This window comes from Piliocolobus tephrosceles, chromosome 17, assembly GCF_002776525.5.
Source record: "Piliocolobus tephrosceles isolate RC106 chromosome 17, ASM277652v3, whole genome shotgun sequence".
In the NCBI taxonomy this organism is placed as follows: domain Eukaryota; kingdom Metazoa; phylum Chordata; class Mammalia; order Primates; family Cercopithecidae; genus Piliocolobus; species Piliocolobus tephrosceles.
In genome coordinates this window covers 20,468,292-20,486,638 of record NC_045450.1, presented here as the reverse complement: position 1 = coordinate 20,486,638, position 18,347 = coordinate 20,468,292, and the positions used below count along the sequence as shown (strand labels likewise).

General features: G+C 49.6%; 1 protein-coding gene across 1 annotated transcript in view; it reads right to left on the bottom strand.

Moving 5' to 3' along the window:
* EEF2K (eukaryotic elongation factor 2 kinase) overlaps positions 1 to 13,653 on the bottom strand; it is an 81,164-nt gene extending 67,511 nt beyond the window's left edge. Inside the window, exon 1 of the mRNA XM_026455365.1 lies at positions 13,099 to 13,653. The gene's annotated coding sequence lies outside the window, so the exon portion shown is untranslated. The remainder of the gene's footprint in view (positions 1 to 13,098) is intronic.
* Between the last annotated feature and the right edge of the window lie 4,694 nt (positions 13,654 to 18,347).

The following is an 18,347-nucleotide window of genomic DNA, read 5'->3' as shown; positions in this document are numbered from 1 at the left end:
GGGGATTAAAGGCATGAGCCACTGTGTCCGGCCTCCAGTTCCTATTTCTATGGAAAGCTAGCTGAGTCAGGAAGACCAAGTTCAAGCCCCATCTCTGCCACTAACTGGCTATGTGACTTCACCTCCTGAGCCTCGGTAGGGATGCATAATTGTACTCACCCCATGAACTCAACAGCTATTACTATCATCATTTTTATTATCGTAAATAAAGGGGACTGAGCCTTGGGTCCCAGCCAGACTTGTGACCCCGACGTCTGGCTCATAGCAAAGCCAAGCTTCTTCAGGGATCCTCTGGGAATAGACTATTTCAGGCTCTGGCCACGGAAACCCCTGTCTCACCGAGTCTCGATCTGGCAGTTATAGGGGCAGGAAACTACGCCTGCAATGCTCAGGTCAAGGCCTGTGGGTCAAGCCACAGTGGCCACTGGGACCCTCGGGACTCACCCTCCCCCCAGGACCTGCCTTCCTACTGTAGAAAGTGGGTAGAATCTTCCCACCGTCACTCCTGGGAACCAGCATCCCAAAGCCAACGCAGGGTCCCCCAAGCTGGCCAATGCACACGCTAGTATATGCCCAGCACAACCCACACGCCCTTGTCTACAACCACAATGGACTCAGGTGACTGATCAGCCACCTGGAATCCTGGAATCAGGCACCAGTTTCTGTATGAGGATCTGGCCTCTGCCCTACCCTCAAGTCATGTGTTTAGGAGTATGTCACAAGATCCAGGCCTAAACCAACCACTGGGGTGCCTGGCCACAGAGATTGGCTCAGAGGTGGTCATGTGATTAGAGTCAAACTATTCTAGCCTATTGCAGCAAACCTGGGGCTTTTTGCTTGAGTGACTGGAAGAGGTGATCAGCTTTTCATGCTGAATGTGAACTTGAGACTGGGGCTGAGACCAACACAGAACAAAGCTGATGTGTGGTGGAGGGCAGAACCAGAGAAAGAGAAAAATGAAGTGATGATGTCATTTGAGACCTGGAATCCAGATGTACCCGAAACCAAACTATCAAGCCCCGCGTAGATTTCTGAATCACATGATACAATAAACCCTGCCTTTTGGGGGGCAGTAGGGGAAAGGGCTATTTAACTAGTTACTGATAGGTTTTCTGTCACATGCAATATGAAAAGCCCCAAACCAGCCAGGCATGGTGGCTCACTCCTGTAATCTCAACACTTTGGAAGGCCAAGGCAGGCAGATCACCTGAGGTCGGGAGTTCGAGATCAGCCTGGCCAACATGGTGAAACTCTATCTCTACTAAAAATACAAAAATTAGCAGGGCATGGTGGCGCGTGCCTGTAATCCCAGCTCCTCGGGAAGCTGAGGTGGGAGAATTGTTTGAACCGGGGAGGCAGAGTCTGCAATGAGCCGAGATCGTGCCACTGTACTCCAGTCTGGGCGACAGAGTGAGACTCTGTCCAAACCCAGCCAGGCTTTGGGCCACTGTATATTATTATATATAATTTTAAAAATACTTTAAACACCTTTTTCTTACTAGGGCCACTGTATATGATCATATAGGTGGGGTACTGCTCAACTCTAGTGAACAACCTTTGCAACTGTGCATGGGCGGCCCTACTTCCCACCCTAGAGGCAACCACTTCCAACTATTCTCAGTGTTACCTTTATCTCTCTCTCTAATATATATATGTGTGTGTGTGTGTGTGTGTGTGTGTGTATGTGTGTATATATATAAAACTAAATAATATGCTTCTCCAATTCTTTTTTTTTTTTTTTGGAAACAGGGTCTTGCTCTGTCACCCAGGCTGGAGTCCAGTGAGTGGTACAATCTTGGCTCACTGCAACCTCTGTTTCCCAGGCTGAAGTGATCCTCCCACATACGCCGCCAGAGTAGCTGGGACCACAGGCACAAGTCACTATACCCAGTTAATTTTTGTATATTTTTGTTGAGATGGGATTTTACCATGTTGCCCAGCTGGTCTCAAACTCCTGGACTCAAAGGATCCACTCATCTTGGCCTCCCAAACTGCGGGGATGACAGGCATGAGCCACCGCACCCGGCCTTGATTATTTCTTAATTTATCTATTTTGATTCTATCTTCTGATTTCCAGGTATGATAAATGAGACTTTAGCTCTACTTCCCCTTACTACTTCCCTTCCCCACCCTATCCCTACACTGGTAGGTCGTCTTCTGGTTCCTTTATTTATTTATTACAGACGGGGTCTTGCTCTGTTGCCTAGGCTGGTCTCGAGCCCCTGGTCTCAAGTGATCCTCCCGCCTCAACCTCCCAAACTGTTGAGATTACAGGCTGAGTCACAGTGCCCAGCCGTCTGCTTCCTTTACATACCATGCCAAGAACACTGTCTTATTCCACAAACTAGAAGAAGCTGAGTATCTCACAGTTTAGCACGAATTCAGAGAAGGGACGGTGTGGCTTTTGTGCTGTGAATGTGTGATAAGAAAGCAGAAGAGTGGCCGGGCACGGAGGCTCATGCCTGTAATCCCAACATTTTGGGAGGCCGAGGCAGGTGGATCACAAGTTCAGCAGATCGAGACCATCCTGGCTAACATGGTGAAACCCCGTCTCTACTAAAAATACAAAAAAGTAGCCGGCCATGGTGGCAGGCGCCTGTAGTCCCAGCTACTTGAGAGGCTGAGGCAGGAGAATGGTATGAACCTGGGAGGCGGGGCTTGCGGTGAGCCAAGATGAGCTCTGTCACCCACTGCACTCCTAGCCTGGGTGACAGAGCAAGACTCCATCTCAAAAAAAAAAAAAAAAAAAAAAAAAAGCAGAAGAGCTTCTTATCTGCTTATCAACCTCAGAAGCTTATCAACCTCAAAAAGGCATAATTTCCATGGAAATAAAAAAGACAATGCATGTGAAAGACTGACTGCACACCAGGTGCTACACTAGACTCTCCTTTGATAATGACAGGAGCTGCTAGGTCCAGAAGTGACAGTCTATCCCTGAAAAGGCAACCTTAAGGGAGCGGAACTGCACTGCGCTAGGCTGTTGAGGGCTGCACCTGGCTTGTTCTGAAGATATTTTAAACCCTAGAGTCCCCAGTTTCCTTCAAACAAGAAACAAAAACCAAAGCCCAATACAGAGGCTAACAGCTTGTGCTCTACAGCCGCATGGCCAGGGTTTGCATCCTGGGCCCACCATTAGGAGTTGGGACCCTGTTCTAGACAATAGACTTGTCAGGCAGGCTGTGACATCCTAAGGTCTGCACTGCTGTCTCCATCCCTCCCCCCATACCTTGTATTGCCTTCAGTGCACAGGTGCTCAACATGAACTCAGATACCTTTCTGTTTAGTGTTTCTTTTGTTTTGAGATGGAGTCTCGCTCTGTTACCCAGGCTGGAGTGCAGTGGTGTGATCTCGGCTCACTGCAACCTCTGCCTCCCAGGTTCAAGTGATTCTCCTGCCTCAGCCTCCTGAGTAACTGGGATTACAGCCACCCGCCACCACGCCTGGCTAATTTTTGTATTTTTAGTAGAGACGGGGTTTCATCATGTTGGTCAGGCTGGTCTTGAACTCCTGACCTCAAGTGATCCGCTCGCCTCAGCATCCCACAGTCCTGGGATTACAGGCATGAGCCACTGCACCTGGCTGCTCAGTGTTTATTTACGGGGGTGCAGCATTAGGAGCGATCAAGTCAAGCATCATGCTAAGAGTTCACATCAGTGTCTTAGTAGTGTCTGTACCCCTAGCATATAGTGGGTGCTCATAAACATTTATTTAAACTATTGAGAGAAATAGTACACTTTACATCAGAATGAAAGAACCAATTTACAGAATCAAGCCCATCCATCCCTTCCTTCCTGCCATCTCAGCTTCCCAAGTTTCCAAGTCCGAGAATCAATCTCCATGCACCACCAAATTCTCCTCACCTCCTTGCCCTTGTATCCATCTGCAGGTGCCTCTGAGGCAGGAGAATAGGGTCCGGAGGCAGGGAACCTGAGGCTGATTCAGGCTGACCTCCTAAAACTAAATCAAAAGGAAAATCCCAATTTTCCACGCCCAAGTAACAAAAGGAACAGAGGCTACTCCCTTTGCAACCCCCAACTTTTCTGCGTGGCAGATGAAAAACTGAAATTATCTCTGATTGGTTCCTTCCCACAACCAATCAGGCTGGTGCTGGCCAAGTCTTCATTTGTATAGGAGTCTTCATTTGTAACTTCACTTCAGCCTCTGAGTGGTGGCTTTCCACAACCTATCAGACTGATCCCAGGCCACTACTTCATTTACATAGGGTATACATCAAGCAACCAATGGGAAACCTCTAGAGGATGTTTAAGCCCCAGGCAGTTTTGTAAGCCACCTGCTCGAGCCCACTCCCACCCTGTGGAGTGTACTTCTGTTTTCCGTAAATATTTGCTTTCATTGCTTTATTCTTTCCTTCCTTTGTTTGTTTTGTCCAATTCTTTGCTCAAAACGCCAAGAACATGGACACCCTCCACCAGTAACACCTCTGCCTGGAATCCCTTTCCCACTCACTAGCAAAACCCTTTAATCTCTTCAAGACGCAGCTCAAATTTTGACCTCCTCCAGAGAGCCTTTCTTGTTTGTCTCTTTTGGGTTTGTTGTATTATTGTTGTTGTTGTTGTTGTTGCTGTCGTTGTTGAGAGAAAGAGTCTGGCTCTGTTGGCCAGGCTGGAGTGCAGTGGTGCAATCATAGCTCAACTGCAGCCTCCAACTCCTGGGCTCAAGTGATCCTCCCACCTCAGCCTCCAGAGTACCTGGGACTACAGGTGCATACCACCCACATCTGGCTAATTATGTTATTTTATTTTTGTAGAGATGAGCATCTCCCTACATTGCCCAGGCTGGTCTCTGGTCTCTTTCTTTCTTTTTTTTTGTGTGTGTGAGACAAGGTCTCACTCTGTCACCCAGGCTGGAGTGCAGTTGTGCAATCATGGCTCACTGCAGCCTCTGTCTCCCAAGCTCAAGTGATCCTCTTGCCTCTGAACTCCTGGCCCCAAGCGATCCTCCTGCCTCGACCTCCTGAAGTTGATTACACGCATGAGCTACTGCACTTGGCCTCCAGAAAGCCTTCCTTGGATAGTTGCCTCCTCTGTAAACAGGGGTCAGCTAAACAGTACCCCTGCAGGGGTTGCTCTGAGGATACAATGAGATTAGGCACATGGTGTCTGGGATAGACTTGACTCTCAAAAGTACTAGCTGCTGTTATGCCCCACTAATCCCCCAGTCTCCGGCTCCCTAAATCACTTCGCTCCCTACAAGCCCTCCATAAGCAAATTTCATTATACCCTGAGGCCAAACCGTCTATGTGGCAGGCAGAAAAACGGCCCCCCTAAGATGTCTACGTCCTAATCCCTGGAACCTGTGAATATGTTACCTTATATGGCCAAAGGGACTTTGTAGATGTGATTAAGGATCTTAAGATGGGAGACAGTCATGGATTATCCTGTGAGCCCAGTGTAATCACAAGGATCCTCATAAAAAGGAGGCAGAGAAGGCCAGGCGCGGTGGCTCACGCCTGTAATGCCAGCACTTTGAGAGGGCGAGGCGAGCGGATCACCACGTCAGGAGATCAAGACCATCCTGGTTAACACGGTGAAACCCCGTCTCTACTAAGAATACAAAAAAATTAGCCAGGCGTGGCAGCGTGCACCTGTAGTCCCAGAACTCAGGAGGCTGAGGCAGGAGAAGGGCGTGAACCCGGGAGGCAGAGCTTGCAGTGAACCAAGATCGCTCCACTGTACTCCAGTCTGGGTGACAGAGCAAGACTCCGTCTCCAAAAAAGAAAAAGGAGGTAGAAGGGTCAGAGTTAGAGGAAGAGGTGTGACCAAAGACAGAAAGGTGTGGCTTCAAAGATGGAGAGAGGGGCCAGGAGCCCAAGGAATGAGGACAGCCTCTAGAATCTAGACAAGACAGAGAAACTGATTTTCTCCTGGGGCCTCCAGAAGGAACACAACGATGCTGACTCCTAGATTTTAGAACTTCTGATCTCCAGGAACTATAAGATAATAAGTTTGTTGTTTTAAAGCCGCTAAGTAATTGCAGCAATTTGTTACAGCAGCAATCGGAAACAAAGTCCTGAACAGCGGCTCTCAACCTTGGGCAATTTTGCTCCCTCAAGGGACATTTGGCAACGTCTAGAGACATTTTTGGTTGTTGCAACTCTAGGGGTGCAACTAGCCTCTAGTGGATAGAGGCCAGGGATGCTGCTAAACATCCTAAAATAAATAGAACAGTACCCTACAATGAAGAAGATCTGGCCCAATGTCAGTGCTGAGGCTGAGAAACCCAGCTCTAGAATGAATCTGCTGGAATTTCTTTCTTTTGTTTTTTGAGATGGAGTCTCACTCTATGGCCCAGGTCGGACCGCAGTGGCTAAATCTTGGCTCTGCAACCTCCACCTCCCGGGTTCAAGTGATTCTTGTGCCTCAGCCTCCTGAGTAGCTGGGATTACAGGTGTGTGCCGCCATAACTGGCTCATTTTTGTATTTTTAGTAGAGACGGGGTTTCACCATGTCGCCCAGGCTGATCTTGAACTCCTGACCTCAGGTGATCCGCCCATCTCAGCCTCCCAAAGTGCTGGGATTACAGGCATAAACCACCGTGCCTGGCCTCTCCTTTTCTTTTCTAAGAGACTGGGTGGGTGTCTTGCTCTCTCGTCCAGGCTGGAGTCCATTGGCATAATCATAGCCCACTGCATCCTCGAATTCCTGGGCTCAAGTGATCCTCTAGCCTCAGCCTCCCAAAGTGTTGGAATTACAGGTGTGAGCCGCTGTGTCCGGCCTCTGGTATAATTTTAAGGAGCCCTCCCCAACCCTCTCTTCCCCTTTTCCCTTTAAAAACAAATCTCCCCACATACCATAAAGAGACAGACAAGGTCGGGTGCAGTAGCTCACGCCTGTAATCCCAGCACTTCAGGAGGCCGAGGCGGGTGGATCACGAGGTCAGGAGTTGGAGACCTGACCAACATGGTGAAAACCCCACCTCTACTAAAAATACAAAAACTAGCTGGGTGTGGTGGTGTGCCCCTGTAATCCCAGCTACTTAGTAGGCCAAAGCAGAAGAATCGCTTGAACCTGGGAGGCGGAGGTTGCAGTGAGCCGAAATCGTGCCACCGTACTCCAGCCTGGGTGACAGAGCAAGACTCTGTCTCAAAAACAAAAAAAAAAAAAGAAAAAAGAGACAGAGAAATCAACTAACTTAACCGACGTAAACAGCAACCTGCTGCAGAAGCCAGAGATACGTCATCATTTGCTCTGCTAAAGGCTCGTAAAAATGTCATTGCAGTACACTGTGTTTTCTGCATATAAAACTGTCATCGTGCAAGGGCTATTTTATTGTTTCAGGAATCTGAAAACTGCATTTCAGAATATGAAACACAAAATATCATAATTATAGCTTTGATTAGCAAAATGCACAAGGGAGCTTGAATTGTCATGTTTAATCACTTGCTGGGCACCCTCTGCGTGTCCACGGTACACTCTGTACTCCTGGTGGGTGAGCTCAGGGATACAGCACGTCTCACTTCTCACATGAACTCTGTGTGCCCAGCCCTCTCGGTGGCCAGACCATGTGAGTGTCTTGAACAAAAGGGACCGTGTCTTGTTCCTCTGCAGCTCCCAGCCCAAAGCACAATGCCTGGCACACACCATAAATGCACAAGTGCATGCTGCATGAATGAACGAATAAGTGAAGAAAAGCTGCAGCTTCCTGCTGATATAATAGAGAAACAGAAGGACTTTTGTGTTGTGGCTGGGCACGGTGGTTGACCCCTGTAATCCCAGGACTTTGGGAGGCCGAGGCAGGCAGATCGCTTGGGGCGAGGAGTTCGAGACCAGCCTGAGCAACGTGGCGAAACCCCATCTCTACCAAAAATTTAAAAATTAGCCAGGCGTGGTGGTGCACGACCTGTATAGTCCCAGCTACTTGGGAGGCTGAAGCACGAGAATCACTTGAACCAAGGAGGCAGAGGCTGCAGTGAGCCAAGACTGTGTCACTGCACTCTAGCCTGGGCAGCAGGGCAAGACTCTATCCCCCTGCCCCCAGACGTCCGCAAATAAACAAACAAACAAACAAAAAACAAAAAACTACTGTGTTGTAACCACATAGGAGTTACTTAGTCCAATGACATGGCTGAGGCTGTAGTGGGAAAGACTGGCTCATGGAGGATCTGAAAAGCACCAAAACCAGATCTAGCCAAACAAGGCCTTTGGGATGAATTCAATTCCTGGCCCTGCCACAATCAGCTGAGGAATGCCGGGGAAAGTACTTAACCTCTCTGAACCTCAGCTTCTTCATCTGTAAAATTCATTCACCCAACAGAGCAGAGCAAAGTGAGCAAGGTGGAGAAGATGTGAGAGAGGGGACCTGAAAACCACAGTGGCACAGAGAGCTGGCTTTCTTTCCTCCAGGAATCCTTTCTCCCCTGCCAGGCCAGGGACTACGTTTCCCAGCATCCCTTGCAGCTAGGTAAGGTCATGTGACTGCATTCTGGCCAATGAAAGAAGAGCACAAATAACTTGTACCATGTCTCAGCCCATCTAGCAATCCGTTTTCCATACCCTGGTTGGCTTCCTCTCCACTGCAATCCTCCCCAGAACAGACTGGTGGCATTTCAGTATCACTTACAAAGCACTTGCTACATAACTCCTCTCAGCTCCCTAGAAGGCATGTGCTCCTTCCTCCTTGGGCTCTGAACATGCTATGCCTTCTGTCTGGTACACACCCCAGCCTGTTCTCCCTATCCATCCCCTGGCCAACTTGTCTGCTCATCCCTCAGGTCTCAGCTGAGATGCCATCTCCTCCAGGAAGCCTCCCCTGAACCCCAGAAGGTAGTCGCTCTTAGCTTCACTCTACAGATGAGAAAACTAAGGAACAGAGAGGTTATGTGACTTGCCGCAAATCACATGACTAGAGTTAGGTTTGAAGCTGGTGCGGGCTGAATCCAGGGCTTTCAACGCAGTCATCACTTCCTTAACCAGCGCTTCTAAAAGTATGGGACCAGCTGCCGCAGAGCCACTGCAGCAGCCTCACCTGGCAACTTGCTGGAAATGCAAATTCTCAAGCCTCACTACAGACCTACTAAATTAAACTCTGGGGACGGGTCCAGCAATCAAAGTGTAAGCAAGTCCTCCTGGGGATGCTGGTATACACTGAAGTTAAAGAAACACTGGCCTAGGGCAATTTTCTTCAGTTTAGCCACCTACTTCCGGGTGCTTCCTCTGGCTTGCTAGTCCTTGCTAGATCTCGAAAGCTTCACAGCTGGAGAACAGAACGCCATCCACCCTCTGACTCTGCAGCCATTTGAAATGCTTCTCTAGGAGTCCCACAGCCCTGGGACTTTGGGGGTTGTGGGGGGGACTGTTATCTTCTGCTTTATCATCAGCGTGTTAGTGACTCATTCCTTCCTTTGTGTGAAGCCTTCTTATGGTTGGGCACGGCTCATGCCTGTGATCTTAACACTTTGGGAGGCCGAGGCAGAAGAATTGCTTGAGCCCAGAGTTCAAGCCCAGCTTGGGCAACAGAGTGAGACCCCATCTCTACACTAAAATTAAAAGTTAGCCAGGCGTGGTGGTAGCTCATGTCTGTAGTCCCAGCTACTTGGGAGGCTGAGAGGCAGGAGGATCACTTGAGCTGAGGAATTCCAGGCTGCAGTGAGCTGTGACCGTGCCACTGCACCCCAGCCTGTGTGACAGAGCAAGACCCTGTCTCAAAACAAAACAAAAAAGAAACCTCCTTGCTTGTGCTCATCAGCCTTGGCTGCAAGCATTTGATCCAGCAACACTTTAAGGCCCAGGCCGCCTTCATCCCAGGTGTAGACAAGGTCATCACTCTAACCACCTTCTAGGAGCCTTCTCAGTTCATTGGGGTAATGACCTGCAGCTTTTAGGTCAGCAGAACCAATCTTCCTCAACAAAAAACATGTGATTCTTTTAAATTAGTTCAACCAGCTGTTATTACTTTGGCTATAGCCCTGATCATTCAGTTGTTCTGCTTCAGGTGTAAGAACTGGACCAGAAATAGTGAATCCCGGAGAATGAGCTTGAACAAGTCCAAGCTTCTGCTGTTCACCCTTGGCTTTCTTTGCACAGCTCCCAGAGTCCCGGCAACCAGACACCAACCCTGCCAAAGATGGAACGAGACTGCTTTGGGGACTCTCCCACAGCAAGACAACAACCCTAAAGACACCCTTCCGGGGCTTCCCGGGTGGGCGCGGTGGCTCACGCCTGTAATCCCAGCACTAGAAAGAGGCGGATGGATCACGTGAGGTCAGGAGTTTGAGACCAGCCTGGCCAACACAGTGAAATCCCATCTCTACTAAAAATACAAAAATCAGCTGGGCATGGTGGCATGCGCCTGTAGTCCCAGCTCAGACTCAGGAAGCTGAGGCAGGAGAATCACCTGAACCTGGGAGGCAGAGGTTGTAGTGAGCTGAGATCGCGCTACTGCACTCCAGCCTGGGTGACAAAACAAGGCTCCATCTCAAAAACAAAAAACAAAAAATGCTCCTTCTGGCTTGAGGCTCTGCCCTCCTCTAGGCCTTCAAAGTCCCCTTGACTTGTCCAACAAGTGAGGAAAGAGAGAGGTTTTTAGAGTCGAGGCTTGAAATGGACACGTTTCATCAGCGAAAACTCAGCCTTGTGGCCCTACTGAATGGTAAGGGCACCTGGGAAAATTCATCCAGGGAGCGCCCCAGGAGGATGAGAACGTGGATACTGCTGACCCATAGCTTTCTCTACCACATAATACAGTAAAATGTTTTAAAAGCAAATCAGCGATTTTTTAAAAATTTTAAATAGAGACCGGGTTTCACCCTGTCAGCCAGGCTGGTCTTGAACTTCTGGGCTCAAGCAATCCTCCCGCCTCGGCCTCCCAGAGTGGCTGGGATTACAGGCATGAGCCACGGCACCCAGCCAGTGATATATCCTTAATCAGCCAAAAAGTACTGTACAGTTACAAAAAGCACAAGAAAAAAATGGTGGATCTTTCTTATTTATTTTTTTTTGTGAGACGGAGTCTCGCTCTGTCGCCCAGGCTGGAGTGCAGTGGCCGGATCTCAGCTCACTGCAAGCTCCGCCTCCCGGGTTTACGCCATTCTCCTGCCTCAGCCTCCCGAGTAGCTGGGACTACGGGCGCCCGCCACCTCGCCCGGCTAGTTTTTTTGTATTTTTTAGTAGAGATGGAGTTTCACCGGGTTAGCCAGGATGGTTTCGATCTCCTGACCTAGTGATCCGCCTGTCTCGGCCTCCCAAAGTGCTGGGATTACAGGCTTGAGCCACCGCACCCGGTCGGATCTTTCTTATTTTATTTTTTGAGACAGAGTCTCGCTTTGCTGCCCAGGCTGGAGTACAGTGGTGACATCTCAGCTCACTGCAACCTATGCCTCCTGGGTTCAAACGATTCTCGATTCTCCTGCCTCAGCCTCCCGAGTAGCTGGGATTACAGGCTCATGCCTACATGCCCAGCTAATTTTTGTATTTTTAGTAGAAATGGTGCTGCTCTATGTTGCCCAGGCTGGTCTCAAACTCCTGACCTCAAGTGATCCACCCGCCTCAGTCTCCCAAAGTACTGAGATTACAGGCCTGAGCCACCGTGCCCCTCGCCCAAAAAACCGGTAGCTCTTAAAATGTACACCAATATGTGTAAACTGTGATCATCTCAGTTCTGACTTCTGGCCTCCCCATTCCCCTGCAGAGGGTAAGAACTTCGGAGCGCACCCACTTCTTTGAGAAACGGGGCTGAGAGGAGGGCGGACGCCAATCCCAGCCATGTTACACTGAAATTCATGTCGTTGAGAGGTTTTACTGTATTTGTTGAATTAATAGCTGAACAAAGGAATGAACATCGGGTGCTGTGGAGGCCACAGAGAAGGAAGACACTTGCATACGCCGTCTCTGAACTCTACCTTCCTTCCACCTGCCTCTTCCCAGCTCAGCTTAAACATCACCTGCTCCAGAAAGCCTTCTCCCATCACCCTCTCCCCTTTACACACACAGTGGGCATTCTCAGCTCCCACCTGTTTGCTCTGTAGTCCCATTTACTCCATCTCGCTTTTTAGAATCTGTTTATGTGACTGGTTTCCTCTTAGGGAGCTTCTGTGGGCCTGGGGATCACTCTGACCCTCGGTTTCCTCCTCGGTAAAAACATTAGGATAGACTAGGTGGCTCAATTCTCTGCGACTTCACAGCCTGTCCAGGGCCCTCGACCATAGGGCCCTCGGCCATCAGATGTCTCCTGGGGCCACAGACTATCACACTGTGTGCCAGGCACTGTTTCAAGTACCTGACATATACATACTCATCTACTTTTTCCAAGGACACCAAGTGGTAGATACTAATACTGTATCCATTTTACCGATGAGAAAACCGAGGGCCAGAGAGCACAAATGAGCTAGAATTCCAACCCAGGACTCCAGCCCTAGTGTTTCCTGCTTTCCTGGCTGAAGAAGCGCCCACCACCGAGGTCCCAGAGGTCGGGCTCCCTGGGACCGTCCCTCTGGGCAGATCTCACTTCCCTATGTGGCCCATCTGTCACACTCAGGGCGCAGCTGGGCTGGTTCCCCGAAATCCCCCAGGCCGGGCGATCTAGGCCGGGGCTTACCCAGGAGGCCCCCACCCCTGCGCGGCCACCGGCTTATTCATGCCCAGCCCCTTGGCGCACAAGTCAGCGGCGCCTGCCAACAAGCGAACTCCCGCAGCCAACAATGCTGCAAGGGCGCGTCTACACAGTCCTGGAGGTTCCGGGAATTCGGGCTGACGCATGCCTCTAGGTCAGGGGAAAGGGTGGGGGATGCGGCTCTGAGCCCTGCAGGGGACAGGAAGGCAGCGATACGCCCACCCTCCTAGGGGCCCCGAGGGCGCCTCGGGCAGAGGCCCCCAAACTATCTGTCACTTGCAGCCAGATCACCGCCCATTGCTTGCCAATTGCTTTCCATATCCACATCGCCGTTAATCCGCACAACTTCCCCATTTCACCAAAGCAAGCACTGAGCCCCAGAGAGTTTAACAACCAGAGGAGAAGCGCCCCCACACTCTCCTTCCATGCCTTCTCCGGCCCCATTCCCAGGCCCAGACCCAGCACGCTCCAGACGCCTGCCGAGTCCGCTCCCAGCCCCCCACAGCCTTGGCGGCCGCCGTCCACACCTACCTCCCTCGGGCAGACAGGCGCGGCAGCCGCTGCTCACGGCCGCAAGGATCCAGAGGAGCTGGCAGAGGCTTGCGGCCCGGAGCTCCAGGGTGCAGGGCGGGCGGGCCCCCCGAGAGTGCCGGGGAGCGGAGAGCGGGGCGCGCTGGCTGGCGCTCCGGGCACGCAGCCGGGGCCACACGGGGCAGATGGACCGATCCCGGGGCTCGGGGCCGCCGGAGTGATCCCAGGAAGGGCGCGGGGGCCGCTAGGACGATCCCGGGATGCGGGAGGCGCGTGCCAGGGACTCGCGTGCAGGCTACAGCGAGCGGGACTCGGATGGCTGCAGGGACGGGAGTGCGGGCGCTGGATCCGAGAAGGAGGGGAGCTGAGGCTGGAGCTAGGGCTGGGCTAGGTTGAGCAGAAGCAGGCGGGCAGGGGCGGGGCTGGCCTGGCGGGCGCACGGCGTGGCGCTCACGTGGCCGCCCCCAGGTGGCCGTCACAGCGTCTGCAGCCGCCGAGCGGGCCACCTGGCTCCGGCGCTGGCTCCCAGCCCCAGGTGCAATGGTTAGCGCTAAGTCCTGACTCCCCCCGCTGAGTACACAGTGTCCGGTTCTCCTGCTCAAGGCTGGCCTAGCATCCGGCAGCGAGGGAGCAATTCGAGGGAATGACCAACTTCCGTCGTCTCCGGCCTCTCTCGCCTGCTCCTCGCTTAGTTCCTATATTCCTGTCCTTTCCAAAATCACTAGTGATCCAAGCCCATCGCTTGTTTGTATACATCTCTGTACGTAACCTTAAAATATGTTTTATCGGAAATACTTTGTTTTTCCTGATTTCTGCTTTGTAAAAACAGGCACGTGTGACGATTGCAATTATTTGTGTAGTTTTAAAATTAGTATCTTCTCTAGTTATTCCTAACTCTTGACACAGGGCCTGGGTGGCACACGATGCTTCATACCTGTGGCATGAGTGGTAGAGGGGATACGGTATAAAGAAGAAAACGAATTAAAACTAGTAACTGCTGTGAACACTTTGATATTAGGTCCTTCTAGATACTTTTAGTGAAATTTTAGAAATTCCACACATTCTAGATATAAAAGTAGTAACAGTGAGTGACATTTATTGAGGGATTTCTCTCATTCCATCTTCCCAGCACTTTGGGAGGCCGGGGCCGACAGATCTCTTGAGGCCAGGAGTTCGAGATAAGCCTGGCCAACATGGTGAAACCCTATCTTTACTAAAAATACAAAAAAGTAGCAGGGCGCGCCTGTAGTCCCAGCTACTCTAGAGGCTGAGGCACGAGAATCGCTTGAATCCTGGAGGCAGAAGTTGCAGTGAGCCGAGATCGTGCCACTGTACTCCAGCCTGGGTGAAAGAGTGAGACTCCGTCGCAAAAAAACAAAAACAAACAAACAAAAATAATAAAAAGGAACAAAACTGAGACGTACAGAGATAATAACATGCGCCAGGTGAGGCAGCTAGAAAAGGCAGAGCCAGCACTAAAATCCAGACTTCTCTGATTTCAAAGTTCAGGCTCTTCAAATAACTTTTTTCCTTATTTACAACCCCCCAAGAGAGTAAACTCCGGTTTTTGGCAAAAGACAAAATTGCACCTAGAATTCTGACCCTGGGGCACACAGGCAGGAAGGGAAGATCAAAGATGCTGAACTAGTCTGTCCAAGCCCAAAGCAAGATTGAAAAAAAAAAAAAAAAAAAAAAAAAAAAAAAAGACGCTACTGCTTAAAGCTCTATGGCCCTCGGGCAAATTATTTTACTTCTCTGAGCCTCTGTCATTTTTGCCTGCCCAGCAGGAGTGTCCTGCTTTGCATTAGCGGCTTGGTTAGTCTTCAGGGAACCAGTTCACACTATTCTCAATTCAGGAAAATAGCCCTCCCCACTCCACTGGCTCCAAAAATGGACACGTGACCAGAGCTGGCCAATTAGCATATTTCATCCCTTCAGCCCCATTTATTGGTTCAGGGATGAGCATGTGATCCAAGTTAGGCCAATGAAATACTAATCTGGGCCTTTTATAGTAACCATAAAAAGAAAATCTCTCTTTTCCAGGGAGTTGTTGAGCAGATAGGATGTAATAGTGGAGTTTCTGAGCATTCATTCTTATGGCAAATATTTATTAAGCTCCTATTGTGTGCCAAATAGGGTGCTAGGAATTGGGGGAAACACTTGCCTTCAAGGAGATGTCTACTGCAGTAAAATAAAATTACTCAAAGCCGGGCAAGGTGGCTCACACATGTAATGTCAGAGCTTTGGGAGGCCAAGACAGGAGGATCAATGGGGTCAGGAGTTCAAAACCAGCCTCAGCAACATAGCAAGACCCCTGTCTTTAAAATAAAACACTAAAAACAAAAAACAAAAAACAAAAAACCCAGGTGTGGCGGTGCGTGCCTGAAGTCCCAGATACTCAGGAGGCTGAGGCAGGAGGATCCCTTGGGCCCAGTAGTTTGAAACTGCAGTGAGCTGTGATCATGCCACTGTACTTCAGTCTGGGCAACAGAGTGAGACCCTGTCTCTAAAAATTAAATGAATAAATGAAAAAGGCCAGGCACAGTGGCTCACGCCAGTAATCACAGTACTTTGGGAGGCTGAGGTGGGCAGATTGCTGGAGCTCAGGAATTCGAGACCAGCCTGGGCAAAATAGTGAAGCCTCATCTTTATAAAAACTACAAAAATTAGTCGGATGTGGTGGCTTGCCTCTATGGTCCCAGCTACTCAGGAGGCTGAGGTGGGAAGAACGCTTGGACCTGGGAGGCAGAGGTTGCAGTGAGCCAAGATCCCGCCTCTACACTCTAGCCTGAGGGACAGAGTAAGACCTTGTCTCAAAAAACAAAAACCAACCACAAACAAAAAGAAAGTGAAAAGACAACCAGAGAATGGGGAAAAAAAAATTTGCAAATCATATCTGATAAGGGATTTGCAGCTAGAATATGTAAAGAACTGTTACAACACAATAATGAAAAGATACATACCCCAATTTAAAAATGGGCCAAAGATTGGAATAGATATTCCTCCAAAGATATACAAATGGCCAATAAGGACATGAAAAGGTGCTCAACGTCATTAGCCACTAAGAAAATGCAAGGCCAGGCACTGTGGCTCAAGCCCGAGATCCTAGCACTTTGGGAGGCTGAGGTGGGATGACTGTTTGAGCCCAAGAGCTCAGCAAAAGCAACATAACAAGACCCTCATCTCTACAAAAAAAATAGAAAAATTAGCCAGGTTCAGTGGTGTGTGCCTGTAGTCCCAGCTACTCGACAGGCTGAGGTGGGAGGATTGCTTGAGCCCAGGAGCTGGAGGCTGCAGTGAGCTATGACTGCACCACTGCACTCCAGCATGGGTGACCAAAAAAAGCAAATCAAAACACACCCACTACCCACTAGCATGACTATAATCAAAATCTCAGATAATAGCAAATGTTGGCAAGGATGTAGAGAAACTAGAACTCTCATACACTGCTGGTGGGAATGGCAAACAGTTTGGCAATTCTTAAAAAAATTAAACATGAAGTTACCATGTAACCCAGAAATTCAAATCCTAGCAGAAATGAAAACACATGTCCACACAAAAACTTACACACGAATGTTCACAGGAATATTATTCATAATAGGCAAAACGTGAAAACAATCTAAAATCTAAACGACTGATGAATGCATAATTAAAATGCAGTAGGCCAGGTGGTGGCTTATGCCTGTAATCCCAGCACTTTGAGGGGCCAAGGTGGGCGGATCACTTGAGGCCAGGCTGGTCTCGAACTCCTGGCGATAACATGGTGAAACTCTGTCTCTACTAAAAATACGAAAATTAGCCAGGTGTGGTGGCGTGTGCCTGAAATCCCAGCTACTCGGGAGGTCGCACCACTGCACTCCAGCCTGGGTGACAGAGAGACTCCATCTCAAAAAGAAAAAAAAAAGAAAAAGAATGAGTGAATTATGTCAGCAATTATAACAGCAATAAAGCTGTCACACACACACAAAAAGACTCATGGTGTTATGGTGTTTCTACCTCACCATGGTGATAGAGCCCCAGCTCTTACAGTCACAGTCACGTGGCTGTTCCCAACTGCAACAAGACAGGTATAATCCTCCCATTGGCTCAGGGCGGGGCTGAAGAGCTGCACTGGCCGTCCGCACCATAGGAAGGGTCTGGTTTCTAAAGTGTTAACTGTCCAAATTCCCTGCGCACAGTGGGCTTGGGTTGTGTGTTTTACCTCCTTGGCTCAGAGGTCCTGGGCCTACTGGATATGAGAAATGCCCAACACAGATCCATCTGGATGGCCTACCTGTAGCTACACCTAGAACTTAAAGTATAATAAAAAATAAAAAATTAAAAAAAAAAAAAAAAAGAAAGACTTGAGGAAGTGAGAAGACACCACTCTTCTTGTATGTATTTAATTAAATTAATTTATTTGTGTATTTGTTTTGAGACAGAGTCTTGCTCTGTCACCCAGGCTGGAGTGCAGTGGTGCGATCTCAGTTCACTGCAACCTCTGTCTCCCAGGTTCAAGCAATTCTCCTGCCTCAGCCTCCCAAGTAGCTGGGATTACAGACACCTGCCACCACATCCAGCTAATTTTTTGTACTATTAGTAGAGACAGGGTTTCACCATGTTGGCCAGATTGGTCTCGAACTCCTGCCTCAGGTAATCTACCTGGCTCGGCCCCCCAAAATGCGGGGGATTACAGGCATGAGCCACCACACTCAGCTCCCACTCTTCTTTTAGATAGCATGTTCCTCTCTTACCCCGTGCAAAGCCAGCCCCAGGATGAGGGTGGGACACATCAGGGCTTCGAGTTTTCATTCACCTATATATTTGCACAGGAAAAGATCTGAAAGGATACATTCAAACTGGTTCCTTCCTTCCTTCCTTCCTTCCTTCCTTCCTTCCTTCCTTCCTTCCTTCCTTCCTTCCTTCCTTCTGGAGTTTCACCCTCGTTGCCCAGGCTGGAGTGCAGTGGCGCGGTCTCAGCTCACTGCAACCTCCGCCTCCAGGGTTCAAACAATTCTCCTGCCTCAGCCTCCCAAGTAGCTGAGATTACAGGCATCCGCCACTACGCCTGGCTAATTTTTGTATTGTAGTAGAGATGGGGTTTCACCATGTTGGTCAGGCTGGTCTAACTCCTGACCTCAACTGATCAACTGCCTCAGCCTCCCAAAGTGCTAGGATTACAGGTGTGAGCCACCGTGCCCGGCTTTTTTTCTTTTTCTTTTCTTTTTTTTTTTTTTTTTTGAGACAGTCTGGCTCTGTCATCCAGGCTG